Below are 21,632 nucleotides of genomic sequence, written 5' to 3' on the forward strand. Positions count from 1 at the left end.
CCCCATTAAGTGAAATTTCTTTTTTTTGACATGTTTTTCCCTGCTGATGCCTGGCCCAACTCTTGGCTGCTCTATGTTGAGCATAGATGGCTCCAGGCTGTGGTAGGAAGGTCATTTGGAGCAGGAGAGAGAGCTGGTGCCCATCCCTGCTTGGGAGGTGGCCCTCCCCTGGTTGGCAGCAGATGCCAGAGGCAAAGGTCACCTCTCTTCTTCTCAGCCCTGAACTAGACTGTGCTATTTACTTAGTGTGGCATCTGGCTAAACCCAGGTTTAAACTCTCTGTTCCAAGGGTGCCAAAATTTTGTCTTTCCAGACACCTTTTTTGGGAATGGCTCAATCAGATCACTGTGACCAAAATCTTGCAATAAAACTTTTTGGCAGACATCCATGTTGCCAAATGCCTGAGCCCTGAAATGCAGGAAGGGTATCACAGCTATATCCCCCACCCCATGCTATGTGTCTGGGTTTAATTTTGTATGCGCTTGTGGAGGTAGGCAAGGGGTCATGTACACATGGTTGAGTTGCATCTCTGTAAGTGAAGGGGTTTGTTTTGTTTGCGTTCAAAGAAAGTGACAAAATAATTACAGTAATGGCATTTCCAGTACTGGAAATCCAGTTTCCTTTATTTATGATGTGTCTTCTGGCCATTCGGAGAGGTTGGGGAGGTGTGGGGTGGAGGGCTGAGGTTGTATCTTCAGTTGGGTTTCTACTATATGGGCTTTTTTCTTTCTTATTTAAATGTAGAAATGTCTTCTATGGAGTGTATATTTTGGTGCATTGATGGATCAGTAGGAGAATTTGACACTAAAACTTAAAGCTACTAATATGTGAAGTAAGGAGTAAACACAGACACTAAAAGACCCTTTTGAGAATTTTAAGTGGAGTTGCTACTTCAGTAATGTAGATGCAAAATTCAGGGAAACTTTATGATAAAGTAATCCACTGTCAAAGTAATTTTGCAAGTATTATTTTTACATCACTGCTGTGGTTATCAGAGGCATGTCTTTACTGTTGAAACTGAAAGAAACTTAAGTAGCTTTCTCTCCCCCCGTATTTCTGCTTTTGGTGGCACTGTGTCTGTTTGGCATTGGTCCCAGTGCTGCTGGGCAGGATGCCCTGGGAAGAGGGCAGAGGGTATGGGCACAGGAGAGCTGCATTCTCCTGTGAAGCTCTACAAGTGATGGGCTGTGGTACCTCATCTACCTCTCCAAACTGATATCTGTTGCTTCTGTTTGGTCAATGGGTGATTTTGTGGAAAGGACTTTTTCTTGTTTAATGTCTTTATGAGATGAAGCAGAAAACAAAGAACCTAAATATCTGCTGGGAGTGCATGCAATTAATCAATTTTCTCTTTTGTGTTGTTTTTCACACAGAGCAATGAGGCAAGAGAGAAGTTTTTAAAAATAGAAAAATGTGATTGCATAAACGTCGTTGACAGGAGGACTCGGTGGATTCAGGTAATAATGTGACACTGCTTTTTATTGTGCTTTGAACACTGGCTGGCTTTCAAGGCTGCCAGTGGCCCTTTGTCAGGGGCTGAGGAGTAGAGGAAGGTGACAAGGTATAACAAGACCCAGTAGCTGGCTGTTAATTCATTCAGACCAGATGAAAGGGTGTGAGTGTTCACACAGCACTGGTGGTTGCTGAATAGAAGAATGTTGCTGGGGCTGCAGTAGCTTCCTTCTTTATGTCAGGCTGTTGAATCTGAGGCTGTTTTGTTTTGGTTTTTTTTAAATGGGTTTGTTTTTAACCCTAGGAGATTCTCTCATTCAGCCTCTTACAGCTGCGTTGATGTAGGCAGGGAAGCTCCATGCCTGTTTCATGGAAGAAGGTCAAATGATTAGCTGTCCCTTCAGACTGCAGAACTCTGAATCTATGAATATTTCCCTTGAATTCCCCCTTTTAAAGGATTTCTGGATCGGAGCAGATCATTATCTGCTAAAAGACCCAGACCTAGACCTTTATTGCTTTAGAGGACTACTGCTAGTTGTTTTCTGTGTGTGAATGAAGACAATTTCTCTTGCATGATTATAGGAAACGTAATGTGTGATGTTTAGGCATGGTACTAATATGTTTGCAACATACTATCTTAAAGTGATGGACTTCAACATATTTGCATCCTGTTTTGTAGGAAGTGTAAGTTGCTAGCTAAAATGTATCTCATGTTTTTAATCAGTTTAATTATTTCCCTCATTGAAGGGAACTGAAAGATGAAGGCTGGGGGAGTTTACAGTGCTAATTCCACTCCACATTTGTAATTGGGGTCAGATCCTACCCTCAGACTTCTTAAGCAATTCTGGTGAAGTCACCGGGCTTTTCATAAGCATATTGTTTTCCCCATACGTATTTGATTCCAGAATAAGGGCCTACAGTGCACTTTTTCATGCACTGATTTCTTGTATGGAGGAAGTTTGAAAAATGTGCATCTTTTCCAACATAGCCTCTTGGTTTCCAGTAACGATTGAAGAGGTTCTGCAGTATTTTATTAAGAAGCAGATCAGCAAAGTTTGTTGTCTTAGACTGAGCTGTTTCTAAACTGGCGAGTCCATTTTCTTTGTTAGGTGCAAGGTGGGGAAAAAAGCCGTTGTGGCTTTGCATTGCTATAGTAGTGACCAAGAAGGACATTTGAAAAGCATGTGAATGGGTGTGGATTTGATATTTCCTAAAGCCAGCTTCTTTTTAGTATTAAACTGCATACTCTGAGAAGATAGTTGCTATATCAACATTGGTATAATGACACATTATTAAAAAATCAATATCCAGTTGTAGAAACAAGTCCTCGTGTAAGCAGTTGGGTGCTTACAGCTGTGATTTTTATGTATTTGTAAATGTAATGGGCTTTTTTTTCCCTGTAGCACTAGTAACTTGGATAAACACTGTATGTGTGACTCATTGCAGAGTATAAACTTACTTTAAAGGAGCAAGTGTTGGATTTGCTGAATATCCTGTTGCTTGCATCCCTGAATACTTACTTGCAGTAGGTCATGATTGATCTTCAATTGGCCAACCTGAGGGGGAAATTACTGCTGATGTCCCACAGGTACTTCAGAAATAAACAGAACAATGGAAGTGCTTTAAAAACATAAATAGTAGTTAGAATTCATAAAATGGTAAAGTAAGCATATGGTACAAGGCCTTCTAAAATACGACACTTGAAAGCCTTTTTTATACTTTTAGAAAGAGCTTGTCTAGTTATCACAGAAAAAGTAAACATTTTCATTCCTTTTTCTTTAGCGCTCTCTCATTCCATTCCTCTTTTTCTCCTTTTTTTTCTTCTTTTTTCCCCCCAGAGTCTTATTAATTTGATGGGACTGGGGACCAACACCCAATGTGCGTAGAAAACCCTACTTGGGAGCAGTAGATAACGCTGCTAATTGTCCTCCTGTTGTTAGGTACATTCTTGAGGTCCTTCTGCAGTGTCAGCATGGAGTTGATGTAATCCAAACTGAACAGTCCCTGTGTGCATGTGTGCGTGAGTGCGATGCGATGGGCACTGCAGTGGCTCCTGGACCATTCAAGAACACACTTGTTTTTTAATGTGATACCCCAAGCATCAGTGATGCGGGATGCAATTCCTCTGTGTGTATGTGTGTGTGTGAGTGTATGGAATGTACGTGCAGGAGTGTAAGCTCACGGAGGGCAGCACAGCATCCCTGCTCGTCTGCTGCACCTTTGACGGGGCAGCTGCAGTCTCTCCATCACCTTGAGCATCAATGAGACAGAGAGGTGAAGTTGCTGCTGGAAGGGGGCAAAGGAGGAAAACGGGGAGCGGAGGAGTGGGGGGCCGGGCAGGGAGCAGGGGCCAGGGAGGAAGACACAGCTCCAGAGGGAAATACTGTGTGCTTTGCAGTTGCTTGTGTGGATAGAAACCAGATGGTGCGCTGGAACAACCGCTCGCTTGGGCGGCGGCAGAGCCAAACATATGGTTAATGGTTAGGAGAAAGAGCTTTTCGAGCCAGGGCTTTGCTGACTGCCTCGCATTACAGATTGTTGCAGTGTGTCATTACATTGCCAAACTAAGTGCTTAATACCCGCTGCGGGCGCTGGGCAGGCATTTGCAGGAAGGATGCTGAGGCTCCCTGGTCAGGGCAGGAGGTTGACATCATGTACAGCCCGCTGCCACGCCCCCCACGCCCCCTTTCCCCACTGGGAACCCTGTAAATCTCCCCATTTACAAGCCTAAATCCTATGGTCGGCAGTTTTCTCGTTCTGGGTGTCTTTAATCCATTTATTTCCAACAACATATGGTTGGTTTTGCCTTTTTTTGTTCCTTTTTTTCTTGATCCTCGAGCAGCTGAATTCACTGAGGCTGCAGCACTGCATTTACATGTCCGGCATCTGAAGTTCCTGCTCTGGGATCTTTGGGCGACACCAGACCCATGTTATCTAAGGAACTGCTGAGCTCATTCATCTCCTTTTCACGGCCCGCTTCCTTTTATTTTTAGCCAAATCCGTCAGGCCTGACAGGCGGGTAATTTGAGCCAGAGAAAGGGCAAAGCTCCAGGTCCTTTCCACAAAGCAATTCTTCTCCTCCCTCCTGGGAAGGCTCCAAACTTGGCCTGCTCCAGGCAGATGGATTTGTTGAGTCATGTGAGATCATTTACACAAAAACACAGCGAGGCAGTGAAAAGGAAAAAAAAAAGGGGAAAGAAAAAAAGAGAAAAAGGTGGGGGGGGAAGGGGTGGGAGAGCGTGCGCTGCCGGGGCTGCTGCGAGCGTAGGAAATGTGCTGCGAGGCAGCTAGACAGAGGAATGCAGCAGATTCATTCTTGTATAAGGTAATGTCTCGTTTACAGTATAGGGTGGAGCCAGCACAGAGGAGAAATCACTCGAAAACAGATTACTCATTTACAACAAAAATTTTCCTTAAAATAAATAATAATAATAAAAATTAAAAAAAAAACAACAACCCAACCAACAAGCCAGCGGCGCACGCAGGCATGCAACAAAGGCGGCGTTGTTGACAGCACCGGATTACAGTAGCGGTAAACTCCGGGCTGGGAGGTTGCTGGAAAATGAGTTTGCTCCGTGATGCAACTGGAGTTTGCTTTGTCTGGCCGCCAGTGCAAGCGGGGCGGCCGAGACTGGGAGCTCAGTGGCAGCAGGGCATGCTTCGCTCCGTCCAGTGATGGTTTCGGATGGTGGGGAGGGATGAAGGATCCTGAGGGGGCGGGCTGGGCTGGGGCATAATTAAGAGTGATAACGAGGGTGGATGTGCATGGAGGGGGGGTGGGAGAGAACCTCTTCTTGTTTTGGTTTTGAGTTGGCTATGGCATCAGCTTCGTTGCATCAGGGAGTAAATTACATTTATTCAGTTGAATCTGAATTTTGTTTTCGTTTGCAACCTGAGCTAACCCCAGCATGTTGGGTTTGGGTTTTTTAAGTGGGTGGTAAGAGAGAACATGAGACTTGGAGCTTTTCAGATCTTGTTACATCCCAGAGAATTAGGTTGGGTTAATTTATGCAGTGTTCTAACAAGATGTGTTCAAATCTTTAAATAGACTGCATTTAAGTATTGTTAATATAACTTCCAGTTACTCCAGTTTTCTTAGCATCTGAATGTTGCTGTTTTGTCCCAGTGACAATTTAAAATCAAGAGTAGGACCAGAAACTGGAACTGGAAATGGTGGGAAACATGCAATAAAACAAATCCAATGCAAAGCATTTCCTAAAATTCTCAGCTACAGTTACAGAACTTGCAGGAGCATGTAAACATGGGTTTGTATTTTGGCATGACCCTTTCCCCTGCTGAGTAGCATCTTCTGCAGACTCCACAGCAGTGTCTGTTGAGGTGATTTCCTCTGTGGAGGGAAGAGTTTGTCTGGAGCCTACCTCCCTCTAACTTGACCTTGTCTTTCCCTTTTACTCGTCCTGCTTCTTTTTACACTTTTGTCTGAAAGATGGCTTTCCCAGCCCGCTTGCCCTGCTAGGCTGTGCCACTGAGCACAGCATGTTCAGTGTGAGGAGAGCTTTAACTTCTTCTTCTTACAAGTTTTCTCACTTGGTGGAAACCTTTTGTCTTCCCTGTCTCTTGATCAGGCCGCCATCTTATTTATGTTGAAGGAGCACTTGGCAACACCCCAAGTCCTGGCTGGGGTCGTGCACTGCAAAAACCCACAATGGGGTCCCTGCCCCTCAGCTGATGTCTGGTGTGAGGATCAGCAGAAGGGTAAAAGTATAAAATGAGAAATACAGCCAGGTTTGGGACCTAGATGGTATGATAAGCTGTGACCGTAGCACAGCAGCTTTTAATGGGGAATGGCTGTAGATTGCTCTGAGATCCTCAAAAAGGTCCTGGAGAAGAACACTATTGTTATTTATTCTGTTTGCATAGTTATTGTAACTTTCTTTCCCCTCTTCCCCAAAATACCTAATGATCCTACATTTTCTGTTGCTGTGAGCAACATTTCCTGTTGTTACTCAGAGCTACAATTCCAGTTCAATTCTCACTTTGTAAAGCTAATCTCCCAGCAGTGAGTGTGGGATTTTCAAAAGAAAAGAAATTTTTGAAGAGCCAGTTTTTAAGATTTTTGTCTGAGTGGACAATTCTGCAAAACTTTTTTTTTAACTGTTCACATTTGTTACTGGTTGAAAGCTCAATAGCTTCATTTCTATTTATGGCACTTAAAAGACTTGCAGGTTTTTAATTCCCCTGCAGAGTGCCCCACTCCTCAATGTCTCCTTTTTCTGTTTCAAACATGCCACGTGTGTTGCTCTTTGCATCTTTACGTCAGACAACCAGCCCAGCTAGGCAGGTTTCGGGAACTGTTCATGACCTGTCTATCGGGAAAATCAGCCTTACTCTTCCTTCCCCCTCCTTCACAGCCGCTCAACTTCCTCTCCTTCTTCTAAAAGTGTGTTGTCTATCAGATGCTATCAGCCCTCTAATTCTTTTATCTCACTTCTCCTATCATTTCCATTCTTCTGTCTGTCTCATGATTAGACTAGAAATTTCTCTACTACTGGCTTCTTCTGTCCTCTCGTACTGAGGAGAGGAGGTGCTGCCTCCTTTGGGATCTGAGGAGAGATGAATATGGAGTTCATACATGTTGTATCATGTCTCATGCTTGACATCAGTTTGCATGGGTAGAGGATGTCATCCATGGCAATTTTTCTTTCATTGCTGCCTTAAGCAACTAACTCCCTCCATCTAGGTTGGAGGATGAGCAGGAGGCTCCCACCAAAGCTCGATGAGGGAGCCACTGAGAACTTCCTGCTAAGTTGCTCAACCTACTTATGTTGTGCCAAGGAGAGATGCTCTGAAAGAGAGGTAACCCTTTACGTTTGACCTCAGATTATCCTCTTGGCAGGATTAGATAGTGATTCTCTCCCTCAGAAAACTTAGGCAAATTATATAGTAGTATGTGGTGTATCTAAAATGAATGGGGCAAGCCTTCATTTATGAGACGTAGGAAATAACCTCAAAATAAATAAATCTCCAGCCCTACACCTTTCCCCTAACAGAAAATCACAGAACTTCTAGTGTAGTGGTGGCAATTTCCTCTTCGTCATGTATTCACCTAGACAACATCCCAGGGGAGAGGCGACATTTATTCTAAAAGGATTAATCTAAATTTCTCTGGAGCTTTAAATCTGTATAAATTTCTCATCCAGCAATGAATTGGTGCAGCAGTGAAGCACAGGACTGTTTGTAATGTATTCGAAACCTAGCTATGTTCTGGATACGGCCAAATCCCATTAACTGTGATTTCCCTGCTTCCATTTTCCTCCTGTTAAGGCTTCTGGATAGCATCTTCTCTTAACAGCTTGTCCGTAGAATCTGCTCTGAAGACCTCCCAGCCACTCTACTCCTCTCAAAGCAAGGAAAACTCTGGGAGCAGCTTATTACCTGCTCATCATCCGACTTCCATTTCTGCTAGAGGGTCTCCGCTGGCCATAGGTGAAACAAGCTTACATCTCTTTTCCTTCCCTTCGGTCAAGCACAGCAGAGGTTAAAGTTCTTTTGGAGATTAAACTTTGCATGTTGGTTTAGTGATACGTCAATCCAGATGTCTGTGTATAAAATTGGCCTCTTGAATTCCCTTGGAGCATCCTTAGGGAACCTTAAAAGTTGTCTGAGAGTTTCTAGCAAGGATGTCCAAGCATCCTTTGTAGTATCAGGTTTTTCAAGTTTGTGTTAAAAAATAGTTGTTTCAAGGCTCTGTTCACTCCATTAGCTTTTCACTGAGAGTTCGTATAGTGTTACTAACTGCTAATGTGATCCTTTAGTTTTTTGCCTTGACTTCATAATAAAATAAATTTGTGTCGGAAAAGCCTTTTCTGATCACATGCTGTAGAAATATCTTTTTTTAAACCTGTTTGCAGCCTTTGTACGATTAATGGAAACATACTGTTGCTTCTTGATAAATTCATTCATGTTTAATATCTATTTGTGGGCCATATTTAGCTTTTAAGTGGATGTGTCACAGCTCTTGAGGCATTTTGGTGGCTAAATAGCTGAAATTAGACATTCTGGTTACTCATGCCAGTTGTTTTCCTGTTCATACTGAACTGTGTGTGTTACACAAATATTTTTAGTTATAGCCTTGTCAGATTTGTTTAAGGAAAAGAGATGTCCTCATTTTTCAGAGAAGTTTATGTGTGAGTTGAATTATATTAATGTTTTTTTCTCACTTTATCAAATTTTAAGTGGTAAGATGAAAGAACCACTATTACTTGCAAAAGTAAGATTTGATTTTGCGGGATTTATCTTCTGTATCCACTTCTCTAACTGCAGCCTGTAAAGACCCTAAAGAGCCCGCTAGTCAACAATTTCCTTACTGCAACCAGTGAAAAATCAGATTTAAAATGCATTTAACTGATGCTCCATTCCACATTTAATACCTCTTGATTACTGTGGTCACAGCATAAATAAATACATTTGATAGCTTACTGGATCATGCAAATGTTGGATGTGTTTCTCCTTCATCAGAATACTCCTTTTATCAAAGATAGCTGCTGTCATAGAGCCCCAAGCTGTTGATTAGGTAAAAGGGAATGCCATATATGGGAAAATAAACCAGCACCCACAAGCTAGCTTCTTACTAGAAAATAATGAGATTTCTTTTAGAAAATTCAGCTTGTTGTTTTCTATTTGAATACTTTCTTAAAATTAATAGTCATGGCTAGGCTTCATGAACGAAGATTTGAGAAGGGCTGTACCCACATTTGCTACAGGCGCGCTGGTGGCTAAAGAGACCAATGCGAGATAGACAAGCCCGGTTGCAAAAGGCACAGCAGAAAGACTCCTTGGATGGTATCGGCAGGATACTATTCTTTCTGCGTTGTCTTTTCTCTTCGATGGTGATCCTGCGTGCGTTCTCAAAAGAAGCAGCAGCGTTATGGATTGTGTGTCTCCAGACCTCCCAACTGGAGGCCAGGGTAGACCAGCGATGAAGATCAGTGTGGCCAAGGCTGAGATGTTGCTTCAGGGAGTCCTTGTATCTCCTCTTTGGGGCTCCTCTTTTGCAGCAGCCGGTGGCAAGTTCACCATAGAGCACAATCTTGGGAAGGCGGTGGTCCTTCATGCTTGAGGCATGCCCTGCCCAACGCAGCTGTGTTCTCAGCGACATGGCCTCAATACTTGTGACTGCTGCCTGTTCTAGAACAGACGTGTTAGTTACATAATCTGACCAGTGGATGTTTAGGATTGTGCGGAGACAGCGTTGACTGAAGTGTTCTAGGAGTCACAGGTGGTGGCGGTAAATGACCCATGATTCGGCTTTCGGTTCTGGGCTTACCTGACCAAAAGAGTGTGTAACCGGCACCATGTTCTCTAAGGCTGCCATCCTCGCGGAGACGAACTTTGCTGAGAGCAGCAATGTCGATGTTGAGACGTGATAGTTTGTGGGCAATTAGGGCAGAGCGACGCTCAGGATGTCCACCAAAAAAATTAATAATAAAATACTGAAAATAAACTTATCATGTGTTCTGGGAGGATTGCATACATAATTAACATGGGATATCTATCTAATTGGTTTCAGGTTGGATGCTTATTGGCTTCCACATAGTACCGTGAATGGGTTTGAAGCCACTGTGGTGGGCTTGGACTAGTCTGGACCAGCTCAGACTTGTTGCTGCTTTTCTTGATGCCGTTCACTATGGTTAACGGTGTCTGGATGGATGGCAGAACCCAGATGGTTATGGTTAAAGAATTCTCCTCCTTGGATACACTGCTTGGGCAAGTGTCAGTGAAACCCCTTCTGCAGCCATTGATGTTGTAGGCAGGGGGACCACATGGGGAGGACATCTGGGTAGCGCTGTGCTGCCAAGGGTACACGTGGCACAGCCAGACCTGCTCAGCTGTGTGTTTTGAGAGCAAGAGGTTAAAAGGGCAAGGATCAACCACGGTCTAAAACAGACTCTTGCATCTGGCAGGTCTGTTCTTGAGTGACACTCATTTGGTTACGCAGCTCAAGTGCAGCAAGAGTTTCACCCCTGCCCACTCTCAATGCAAAGTTATTTTTCTGCTGGGCTTTGCCCCTTGTGAGTGTTGTCATTGGAAGTAACAGCAAATTGAGGGACAGAGGTTTACGGGGCATCATGGCCTGTTCAGTGTTTAAAATAAATCTTCTGTAATTAATTCTCCATGAGGCAAAGGGGGAGAGAAGTTCATGCCCTAAACTCTGGAGAATTTTTAGTATTTAATGCTAATTTTAACCCTGAAGCATCAGTGAGTTAAGTAGAGCTCAAAGGGCTGCATTTAGCCTTCATCAGGAAATGCTGGATAGCATTGCTGGAGGAGTGGTGACAGCAGGGAGTCCCTGTGTGCATGCAGCGGCACTTCTAGAAGAACTAAAGGTTGTTTTTTCCAAACAGAAATGGAGACACACATGAGTTGGTGACACATAATATGCCACCACATACAGTAGGTGGCAGGAGAGACAAAGTGTGGGGTGGCTGCTGGTTCACGTGCCTCAGTAACAAATGAAGGCCTACACCCAATACCTTGGAAGAAAAGTGACATTGAGTACAATGCCAGGTGCTTTTGTGAGGTCTGTCATCTGGTATGATGAACACAACAACATAACAAGATGGGAACATTAGCCACATGTATTGCAATGCCCCCCTGTTAAGTGCCACACTGTGCGTTGTGTCATGTGTTCCTATGATGTCTTCTGGCGGGTTTCAGGGCCTAGAGGTGTTGTGGCAGCCTAAACCATTCCCAATTACTGCTGCTCATCCTCTTTCTCTCCCCACATTGTCCTTAGCCAGCACTTCCCCCATTCCCTCTTGCACCAGCATTGGTGCTTATGAAGCTGACCATAAGCTGCTCAATGGGGTGAAGTCAGTCAACAACTAACTAAACCAAAGATGTGGTTGGATTTTGTGCAACTCAGGGAAGCATCTCACCTCGTGGTCATGAAACTAGTGTTGAGGTAAAGAAGCAAATGATAGGAAAAAGGGACTGACAAATTCAGGCAATAGAGCTGTACCCTTGATCTCTACCACCCCTGTCAAACAGGATAGAAGGGGTACTTCTTTAATGAATAGTGAAGTAAACACTGGAGACATCTCTAAGCCAACAACTGACATTTTTGGCCTTCTGATTTGCAGTCACATAAAGTAACCTTAAAAGCCTGAAAAATGTATCCTTTTAAAGCGTACAAGAGTCTTTTCTAGTGGAGAGGGGAACTGAAGAAGTGAAATTAGTGATGTTTTCCCTTTGTCTGTTAGACATATGTCTCCTTTTTAGAGGTGAAAGGGATGTTCCTCATCCCACTTCATTTAAGGTGAACAGATTGTTTCCTTTCTTACTTATGGGAGATTTGGTCTCCCATGGTGCACGATGACAAAATCTGCTCTCGTGCGTGTGTAACTTGAGCAAAGTCAATGAGATTATGTTTGTAAAACGTAAAACAGAGAAGGTGATCTGGCTCAGAGTTTGTAACTGGAGAAAGGAAGTACTTTTGTTCATTGGTTTAGAGGGAATTAGTGTATGGCTAAAATATGCCCACCTGTTTGCTGTGCTTTTTTTCCAAGGATTGTTCCCTGAAGGACTTTTGGTCGTGATGGAAACATCTTCATTGTGCAGGCCTGCCTTAGAGCCAAAAAGAGCAGACAGTATTTGATTCATACTTGTCAGAGGAATGTTTAGTACACATACCAGCTTCCAGTGATGACCTTAGTCCTCCTTTTATCTGTACTTAGATGTAAACTTTGAATTCTGGCATATCAAAACATGCAGTTGTATGATGGCCTAAATTCTGCATCTTCATATGAGATAAAATCCCACTGAGCAACTCTGTGACTTGTATTCTGTTTCTGTGCCCACTGATTTTGTGAGATTGTTGTCAGCATTTTTTCAATACGTTAATGTTGTTTTCTTTGTTGAAGGTGACTGAGAATTAAACGAGTGTTGAAGTTGTATAACTGCCAGTGTAATGTAGTAGCAAGGACAAGACATCTGTTTAGGTGCTGGCTTGGTTGTCTTTGCTGGAGAGCCTGACTGCCCCATAGATACAACCCAAGCAGTTCATACTGATGAAAAATGGAGGCAGGAACACAGTGATTTATTGAAGGTCATGGGGGAAACCTGAAAGGTTGGGACTTAGTTCTCTTCTTCCTCCCCTGCCCTGCCGAAAGCTGAGTCCTGTGATTTCTAGTATGATGGAGTTTACTTCCTCTTCTCCTGAGAAACATGATATTTCCCACTGGAAAAATATTTGTTCTTATCACAGGAGGTACAGACACACATTTACAAATTTGGAACCAAGTTTGACTCATTGCTAAGAAACCACCACATTTAGAGAGTAGTTAGTTATAGCTGTAGTGTGCAGGTTAAAAGTGGAAATGGGCTCAAACAACAGTTAGTAGCTGCTCTGTTGTTGCTTCACATACAACTCAGATAGTTGAGTATCTGGACCAGAGAGGGACCTGGGCATACAAGTGAGTCGAAGCAGCTTTTGAACTGCTCCATCCCTTGCACTGAGGACAGGTCCTTTGTCATAGAAAAGCCATTTGTAAAGAATGAGACCTTGTTGGCCAAATTTTCCTTGATTAGGCTGATACCTTGCAGATGCTGATATGTTGATAGAAATTGTATGGCTGCAAATAGTTAACTGGTTTTGTAACCAGGCTCAACTGTATTGCAGAACCAAAGGAGGGCTCTGCTTGGTGAAGAGGATCAGGACGGAGTTCCTATTACTTTAAAACAGTAGCTGTCTGAGGCTAATTATGAAAAACATGACAAGTTGAAATACTCATTTTTTTAAATGAATTTCCATAAGCAGCTCATAGACATGTTTATGCCCCGCTGGAAGAAGTCTGACTGCACTTTAATGTTTATACCTGGATTGGTGATTAGGAAAAGATTGTTGAACAACTGGAATTTAAATACCGGTACAGCTTCATTGTAATAATTTCCCCAAAGGCATATTGGTAATTCTGCTAAATAGAGAGTTTAGTAGACTTTAATAATGTGTACTTTGGAGACCCTATACACAAAGGAATAATACATAAAACATTCATTATGGTAAACTGCTACCTTTGCATGTAGTGAGGAATCTGTTGGGAGAAAACTGTTGAGTGTGGCAACACATTGTAGGGTGTTAACGGACAGAAGTCATTGTCACCCCCTTACTACTTCACTACTAGCACTTACTTCACCTGCTGTGATTGAAGTTGCAGCCTGTATTGTTTTACACAACAGTGAATTAATTATTTGAGGTAGACACTAGTTTATTTTCTGAGAAGTTCTTTGAAAACCAGTGGGCCATGGTGGTTCACAGGGCTTTGTTTTCCTTTCATGTGCTGGTTCAGTATCAACAGAAGAGGTACCTGGTAGGAAACACAGAATAACATCATTAAAAAAATTTACATAAATACATTAACATTAAAACAACAAAAAAGCAACCTTAGCAAGTGGCTCCAAGCAAGTTTAGTGTTGGATTTTGATTTGTTTTCACTGCTGCTGCTGAGGGTCCTGCTGGAGAACAGGCAAGGAAAAGGAGGGAGCAGATGCTTTTGGTGGAACAGTAGGGCATTTATCTCTTTTAATGAGGTAACATCATTAGTGCTGACAAAGTGCTGCAAATCAATATGTGTAATGGACTGCTGCTGTCTTTCAATAGTGCACAGGCTGCTGTACTTCTGAGCATTCAAATCTGCTGAATCACAGGTCAGGCTTTATCTCCTGTCTGATGCTAGGTTGGTTTTTTTGGTGGCTTGTTTTTTGTTTTTTTTTTTTGTGTTGGTTCATTTGTTTGTATTTAACCATTTTGTGCCCCCTCCTCTGATCTTTGCCCTCAGTCTTTGAGAACTGGAGCACTCCAGGATATGTGTTGGGGCAGGCAGAAGTGTACCAATTTTCCAAGCGTAGGAGCTCATTGAAATGCCACATGTGTCTATCGCAGTGCAAGGACCTTCTCTTTAACTGGAAAGACTGAGATTGCTAATATCTCTTTGAGCCTGGTCCCTTTTGCCTAGGATGGCTGCAGGTTTTGGATTAGGTGTTTTTTTTTTCCTTTGCACTCTGCCTGTTTCCTTTAGAGCCGTGGTATAATGTCACACGCAGTAATCGTGTCAGCCAGTGACACTGATGACCCTGACATTGAGTAACAAAGAGCTGCAGAAGAAGGAAGAGAGAGAGAGAGGTGACTGTGGCACTGGACAAGGAGCAGCAGCGGGTGGAGGGAAATCTGCGGGTCAGAGCATTCCTCTGTTCAAAATCCATTGGTGTAAAAATGATATGCACAGTTGTATGCAAGGTGACTAAGGAAAGAAATGAGATGGATGTCAATAAAGATCCGTCCTTTATGTCTCATTTTTCAGATGGTAAACATTACAGCATGTTACTATAATAGTCTGAAAATAACAAAACCTTAGCCAAATGACTCTAATTTTGAAAAAGCCAGGAGGTTTTAATAATGTCTCTGTTAAAAATTACCTAATACCTCCAGAATTCCCATCAAAACCTCCTACTACAAACACACAACATAACCTAAACATTTGAGGTATGCTGTGTGTTTATCAGAGGGCCCCAGAGTGACATTTGGGCATCCGTGCTGATTCCAGGAAAAGAGCTTGTTGGTAAAAAAGATTCACCTGAATAGAATACACACATCAGAAAAAAAGTGGTTCCTCTTTCTTTTTTTTATCTGCATGCCCCTCCCATCCTGGGCTTCCTAACACCTCATTGTGGTGGAAGATTATACACAGAATTTGCAAGAGGCTGATGGTCCCAGCTAAACACTGCAAGGTAATTCCAGTTTTCCTCTCAATTGCTTTTCTTGCTTCCTTCCACACATCCAACGAACCTCTGCAGCATCCTCAGGTGGACCTCCATGTGTTTTTGCTCAGCTATGATCTGAAAGTCTGTGGTCACCAGAGTTGATGTGAATCCAGAATTATGGGTCTCTCATTGCTCACCCCTGTTGTGTTACCCTCACACTGAGTAGGGGGACACAACTAAGAGCCAAATAAGGTCACAGCTGGTAGGTCCACATATTAGCCTGTACTGAAGTATTATCTAAGCAACACCACTGAGTGTAGGTTTGGGTCAAGACTAGGTAAAGCTCCATTTATACTTGTTACTTTTGTTAAATTTATTTGGTTTTCCTGCTGGAGAGATCCCAGGGTACACTTTAGTGGCACCCAGGGTACAGTCAGCATTCCCCACTGCTGAACTGAAAGCATCGTTCTGCAAAGCAACAATCTCACTAGTGGGTTGTTGCTTTCTCATGCTCTTGACTGTCATGAGCTGGCAAAAAATAATGTCCAATAGGTCATAGAAAAGGAATCATCTTGGAAAGCTTTAGAGCTTTTAGACCTTTTTTGTTTTACACACACACACAGAACATCCCTTTCATAAATCATCATTTCTACCAAAGATTTTCTGTGCTATCTTATTCCAAAAGTAAAACCAGAGTTCACTTACCTCTCCTCCAAGATTGGGACTACAAAAACCTTACACCGTCTCACCTTCCTCTCTTGCTGAAGGCACTCCAGTCCAATAAATAAATACTTGGCTGAGTTTTACTGCCCTTTACCCAGTTAACTAAAACCAGATGCTGCCTTCTTTGTTGAAGGCAAGTCATGCCTACTTCTGTTGCTCCAGCCAGCAGTTTCTCAACCAGCTTGGCCTCTGACAGACTGATTAATTTTTAGTGACTCTGAAACAGTTACCAAACCTTTCTGTGATTGATGTATGAAAAGAAAATAACATTGTCATGAGCTCTTAAGGAGAGAAAATAGCTGGTCATACCCTTTTCCAAGACTATAGATAACCCATCTTTTCTCTCATTTCCCTAATAAAACTGGGGTGAAAAGTATTGTGATGGAAGACAAAGGGATAGGGGATGGAAGGGTTTTAAGAAGTAAAGAGCACCTAGTATTACAGGCTTCCGTATTATGGTTATGTACTCCTTTTTTCTCTTTCTTTCTTGTGGATAGATTATTCAAAGTATTTTAGCACTTGGCTCCACTTCTCAAGAGGAGAAAATGCAGATTTGCTTGTCAGTACTGTTTCAGGGCAGGCTTAGAGGTGATGCTGCAGTGTCGGCTGCTTGTCAGGTTTGGTGCTTACTTCTCATAGAAAATACAGGGCAAAGCCCTGGTGGAGAAGGGCTGTCAGTCTAAAATTGCAGCACTAGTGGGCTAAAGCATGTTTCCCTGACTTTCCTGGGTGGTCGCCTGGCTTGTATGCAGCACAGGGAAATAGATCTTTTGGAATGTGAAATCGTGCCTTCTGCATTTCTCCCACAAGTATTTTATAGTTTTGACTGGCATGTGGAAAGGAAATGGAGAATAATAGAAGAAAAAACTTATATAACCCTTCAGCTGTGCTTCCTTTCCATACCAGGGTTTTGCATTTAAAGTAAGAAGACCAGTCTTGTATTATTGTGAAAATCTTTTTTTGAAGTTTAGTGACAAGTTGTTTTGGTAAATGAGTAAAGAGGGGTTATTTTGGTTGTTTTCTCCTTAAACTCATCTTAGTTTACTCAGGTACACTCAGAGAAATGGAATCTGATTCTTAAAAATTCAAACAATCCCTTTGATTCCTGGTTTTACAGAAATAGGTTGTGAAGGGACCTTGAGTGTTTGGGGATTTTTTTTTGTTGTTGTTCTTTTCTTTTTAGCAATAATGTTATAAACCAGTAAGTATCCAGGTTTTTTTAAGTCTCATATGTGAGTGCTGTATATGGGATTAGAAGAGAAGACTGTATGACCATCATCTCTTCTTCCTTATTCTCTCAAAGTGACTGCCATCTACCCACTAGCTCTGTGGTCATGGCTCTCATGGTCTCGTTGAAGTAGCATGTCTTAAAAGATAGGTCCTTGACAGCAGGACTCCTTTCTCTCTCAGGTTCAGCTGCACAGCCTGCAAAAGGCAACCTGCAGATGTAAGAAGTTGTCCTTATAGAGTCTGTGGAGGGTCCAGCTTTGGTCCAACTGTGAATCAGCCACTTAAGGCTGAGGATTCTTTGTACCTCCAGGGAAGTTACCTCCCTGTAAAAGTAGGATCTTTGCCCTGGTACATATGTTAATGACAGTAAAGTAGTGCAAGATTACGGGGGGGTGAATCAGCATGTGCAAGTCAAAAAGAAATACTTGCTTTTCCTCCAGTTCTGCCCTCAGAGGTAGCTTCATCCTCTGGGGACATGATCCTGGTTTTGTGAAGAATACCCAAGGACTCAAGTCACTTATTTTCTAAGCTTTGTAAATCTGGGTATGTGTTACATTGTTTGCAAGGTGCCTTGCAGTTCCCTTCTGGGAACGTGTAAAAAGTATGGGTATAAAAAGTACCTCTACCTTTGCAGTGGCTTTCAAAATAAAGATCTGTTTCGTTAACTTGAGATGCTTCCCCTTGGCTTACAGATCTTGGTTTCATCTGGCAAGAGCAATCTATAATCCAGAGGTGTACAGGTAAGGGAGCCCTTCAGAGGCTTGTGGAAAAGGAATGATGCATTCAGCGTGATACTTGAAGAAGGTGAATATTCTGACAGTTTCCCACTGTGTCATGCTATTCAGTTTCGAAAACTGTGGCTTGCAGTGATCCTCTCAGTAGAACAAGGCACTCCTATCAGGCTCCTGGAGGAGCCCAAGAAGTGTACACTTAACTGCTTTGTGAATGATGTGAAGTCTTGGAATGCAATCTAGCCATTGCTCATTAGCTAGCTGAACCTATTAAACCTGGACAGCAAGCAGGACTGAGTCGTCCGCCCTTGATTGCAGGCAGCTAATGGAGCTGTGGAAGCAAGCTGTGACTGCGGAGTGGAATTGGCAGTAGACTCCCATCAACCTTCCCTGTTTTGAACTCGCCCTACACTCCATTTAGACTTCTGGCTTCGAGACAGATGATTTCAGAGCAGTGAGGAGGGGGGCAAGGCAGAGGGTGAAAAGTATTGTCTTCCCAGCTATGTTAGCTTTGATCTGAAGTTAAAAGCAAACCAGAATTCGAATGGCACCAATAATTTGACATTTAAACCTGGAGAAGCGGAGGGATTTGTCATCTGGCAGTGGCTGGCTTTGATTATTGATTGGTTCTTGTGCAGATGGTTCCACTACACAATGCTAAAACAACAGAAATTGCCCAAATAATATGACTTGGCATCGCTACAGTGTTTTTTAGCTCTGAGGGAATCAGCTTCGCTTACAAAGCACACGTATAGGTAGTTTGGTACCCATGAAATACAACCAGTCCTGCAAAGGAGCATGGTAGCACTTCCTGGCATCTTCATGCCACACTAGCAGCACAGAAGAAAACAAAATTCAATAAATGTTAATTGAGGATTTTGTTGGGGTTTTTTATAGTAGCTTGAAGAAAAATTAAGATAATTAGAGTTTGCCCAGGAAATTTGAAGCATTTAAACCTTTTAAACACACATGAGCTTCAACTGAAGGTGGATACAACCCTGGCTATTTAATGTCTACCTCTAGAGCACTCTTGGCAGTGCACTGAACCCTTGTTTCAGAGCAGTTTGTGCTGCTAGCTAAATTGCCAGCATCTCATCCTTCAGTGTTCACATGCCTCCCATCCAGTTGTACTTTATGCCCAACCTTATTTACCTTGTGGGTTTTGCCAGGATCACAGCTTGGTGGTGTGGCTTTGGGCCCAGTCAGACCATCTGTCAAGGAGAAGGGGAGGAGAAGGTAGTGGGTTTGACATGTTGCTTGAAGAAGCGCATGTCCAAATGTGCTTTGAAATCTTTGTTCTACTTGCTTGTTCAATACTTTTAAGGTGGTGTGTATTGTGGAATTTTTTCCATTGTACTGCCTTACTTTGCCTGTTGTGGAGAGATTGTTTCATTTCTAGTCTGAGTTCGTACATTTTGTTTGTGCTGCTGGCAGATCCTATCAACACCCACTTTTCTCTGATATTTAAACTTTAAAAGATAAAATAAAAATCTTTGGTGTCATAGAACACCGACTTGCTTGTAAAATAGTTCTATATACTGGAGATGCTATTTAAAAATATTGTAGGAGTCTAGTAATACATTAGCATTTTATGCATTTCACTCTGAGCAGTCCCAGAGTACTTAAACTGTAGTGCACACATGCAGCCCTGCGAAGATGTGGTTCTTAGGATAGAGGCTGTAAACCAGCCTTCATTTGCAGAGAGTGTGGGGAGTGATGAGTGCAAGCAGCTTAAAACAAAGCAGACAGAATAAACTACCTTCTGGAGGAAAATGCGGTGAAAACCACCAGTCTTGGTTGATGACAGCCAGGAGTTCAACTCAATATGCTGTCAGAGGTGCCCACCCTGGGACCACAAAGCTGTGTGTGGACCTGCACCGGGACCCCCTTAGCCTGAGCTGCCCTGGGCTTTGCCACAGCTGCAGATACAGCCCCTGGACCAGCACTTGAGGACAGGTATTTGGAGAGGCAGCCATTGAACCATTGTCCATGTGGGCTCCAAGTTAAGAACTTACTGCCTGTAGAAATCCTCACTGTACTAAAAGTAAGTAACTCCTTTGTTTGCCAGCAGCTACAAACGGAGTCACCCACTTCAGCCGTAGGCTAGGCTGGGCCGAGTTGGCCTGTTGTGGCCCTGCACTGGGAGCAGCATGCAGACGGGCAGCTGCCACACATCCTTTGGTGGCTGGTGACTCCTTACACAATGCCAAAGTAGTTGTGTCCCTACATGTGCAAAACATGTTTCTCTGCATCGTCCTAGATATTCTTCAGCCCATTTAATATTTGTGTCCCTTTGAAACCAATGTGTGAGTTGATCTCAGATTAGCTATTCTGTACATAGCTCAGAAGAGGGGAGATGTAGAGCTTTAGTGTTAGGACAAAAAAAACATTTTCAGATGATTTTAAGGCAGCAGTTACATCATTCTGAGAAATTCAGTCTTGCAGAAGCTAATAAAAACTAAAATTCAAGTTTTTATAATGTTTAGCAGAACTAATACCACAGTGTGTTTTCTGATTATCATTTCAAAACCTCGGTGACATTTTTCTCTGAGTGTTCCCATACAAGCGCTGTTGTTCACGTGTGAGAGACTCAGGAGCAGCTGGGGGGAGAACAGCAACCTAACGAGTATATGAGAGCTCCATCTTCCAAAAGGAATTACGTTGTGGCCAGATGTGATGTCATGATTCAGGGTTCAGTGAGATGACAGCAGACTGAGAGTCTGGTGTTTCTAGCCAAGCAGCATAGCAGCCTGTGCTTCTTTTTCACTCTTAATAAAACAAAGCAATTAATTCTTTTCAGTTTTAAAATCCATCATGTCTAAAGGAGAGAAAAGAAAAAAAGAAAAAAACCACCACTATTTTATTTTCATTTGACATGACTCTGTTAGTCAGAAAGAGCCTTCTGATGCATTGAGTTGGGAAGTAATTAGTCTTGGGAGTGTGAGATGGGTTATAATCTTAATGTCATTTTACCATTACTAAAATAGACTGAGTTTGTCCTTTGCTAATCCATGTAAATCCCATTGATTTAACAGTGTTGTATGGATAAAAATAAGAAACACAATGGCCTATATTTTGGGATCTTGCCTAGTGTAAAAGCTTACAGAGCACATTGATGAAGCAGCCATCCCTCTTGTACGCTAGAACACCGCTACCAAATGCTGGCACAAGCCAGAGCATCACCTGCAGCTGTTGCTGTTTCAGACCTAGCGGGTGAAGCACAAACCCTGTCATTTTCCTAGATTCAGCAGAATATGTGTATGTGCAATTTGTCAGTACATTTATAGCAAAAAGGCTAAGAGCAGAAAACATTTCTAGGGATGGTGAAACTTGCTTTAAAAGAAATGAGAGGCTTTAAAAGCTTACACAAATCTTGAAAAACACAAAGGACTGGACCAAACATTGCCATATCAGTCAAATTTAGAACCTCCACCTACTTAAATGGGAACATATTTAGATTAGCACTTTGTGCATGGCAAAGTCGTCTCCCTAATCTCCTTTGGAGCATTTCTGACTGTGATTTAGGTATAGGGGGGAGGGAAGTGCTTCCAGGCTGAGACTTGTAGCTAAGTTGTCATACAGAGTTAATCTGTTTATTACCACTGGTGTAGATAGATAGGCACTGAATTCTGAAACCTGCTGCTCACTGTATACTTCTGTGCAGTTATTCGTTATTTGGAAGCATTCAACCAAGGTATCCAAAACCTTCTGGTTTTTAAGCCATTTGCCTAAACCATGGCAGCAAATTCTAGTTGCCTGGGTTGATTTTGCTTTGTT

At 42.6% G+C, this 21,632-nt stretch overlaps 1 protein-coding gene and 1 long non-coding RNA gene across 10 annotated transcripts in view; one reads left to right on the forward strand and one right to left on the reverse strand.

Moving 5' to 3' along the window:
- Positions 1 to 21,632, forward strand: part of BACH2 (BTB domain and CNC homolog 2) — a 194,097-nt gene that overhangs the window by 42,456 nt on the left and 130,009 nt on the right. For 6 of the 9 annotated variants that reach the window (XM_027695248.1, XM_027695232.1, XM_027695240.1 and 3 more), the window contains exon 2: positions 1,374 to 1,457. The exons of 1 other annotated variant lie outside the window; for it this stretch is intronic. The gene's annotated coding sequence lies outside the window, so the exon portion shown is untranslated. Of the gene's footprint in view, positions 1 to 1,373; positions 1,458 to 4,732; positions 4,778 to 19,878; positions 19,900 to 21,632 lie in introns of those variants that run through there. 2 more of the 9 variants (XM_027695215.1, XM_027695185.1) reach the window with 2 other exon arrangements.
- On the reverse strand, positions 13,668 to 20,462 carry LOC113973320. The gene is made up of 3 exons (XR_003536190.1): positions 20,354 to 20,462; positions 19,008 to 19,066; positions 13,668 to 13,778 (listed from the first exon to the last, which is right to left on the reverse strand). It is a non-coding gene; the product is annotated as an uncharacterized LOC113973320 (long non-coding RNA).

This window comes from Neopelma chrysocephalum, unplaced genomic scaffold (assembly GCF_003984885.1).
Source record: "Neopelma chrysocephalum unplaced genomic scaffold, ASM398488v2 Primary Assembly neopelma1_23b, whole genome shotgun sequence".
Classification (NCBI taxonomy): Eukaryota; Metazoa; Chordata; class Aves; order Passeriformes; family Pipridae; genus Neopelma; species Neopelma chrysocephalum.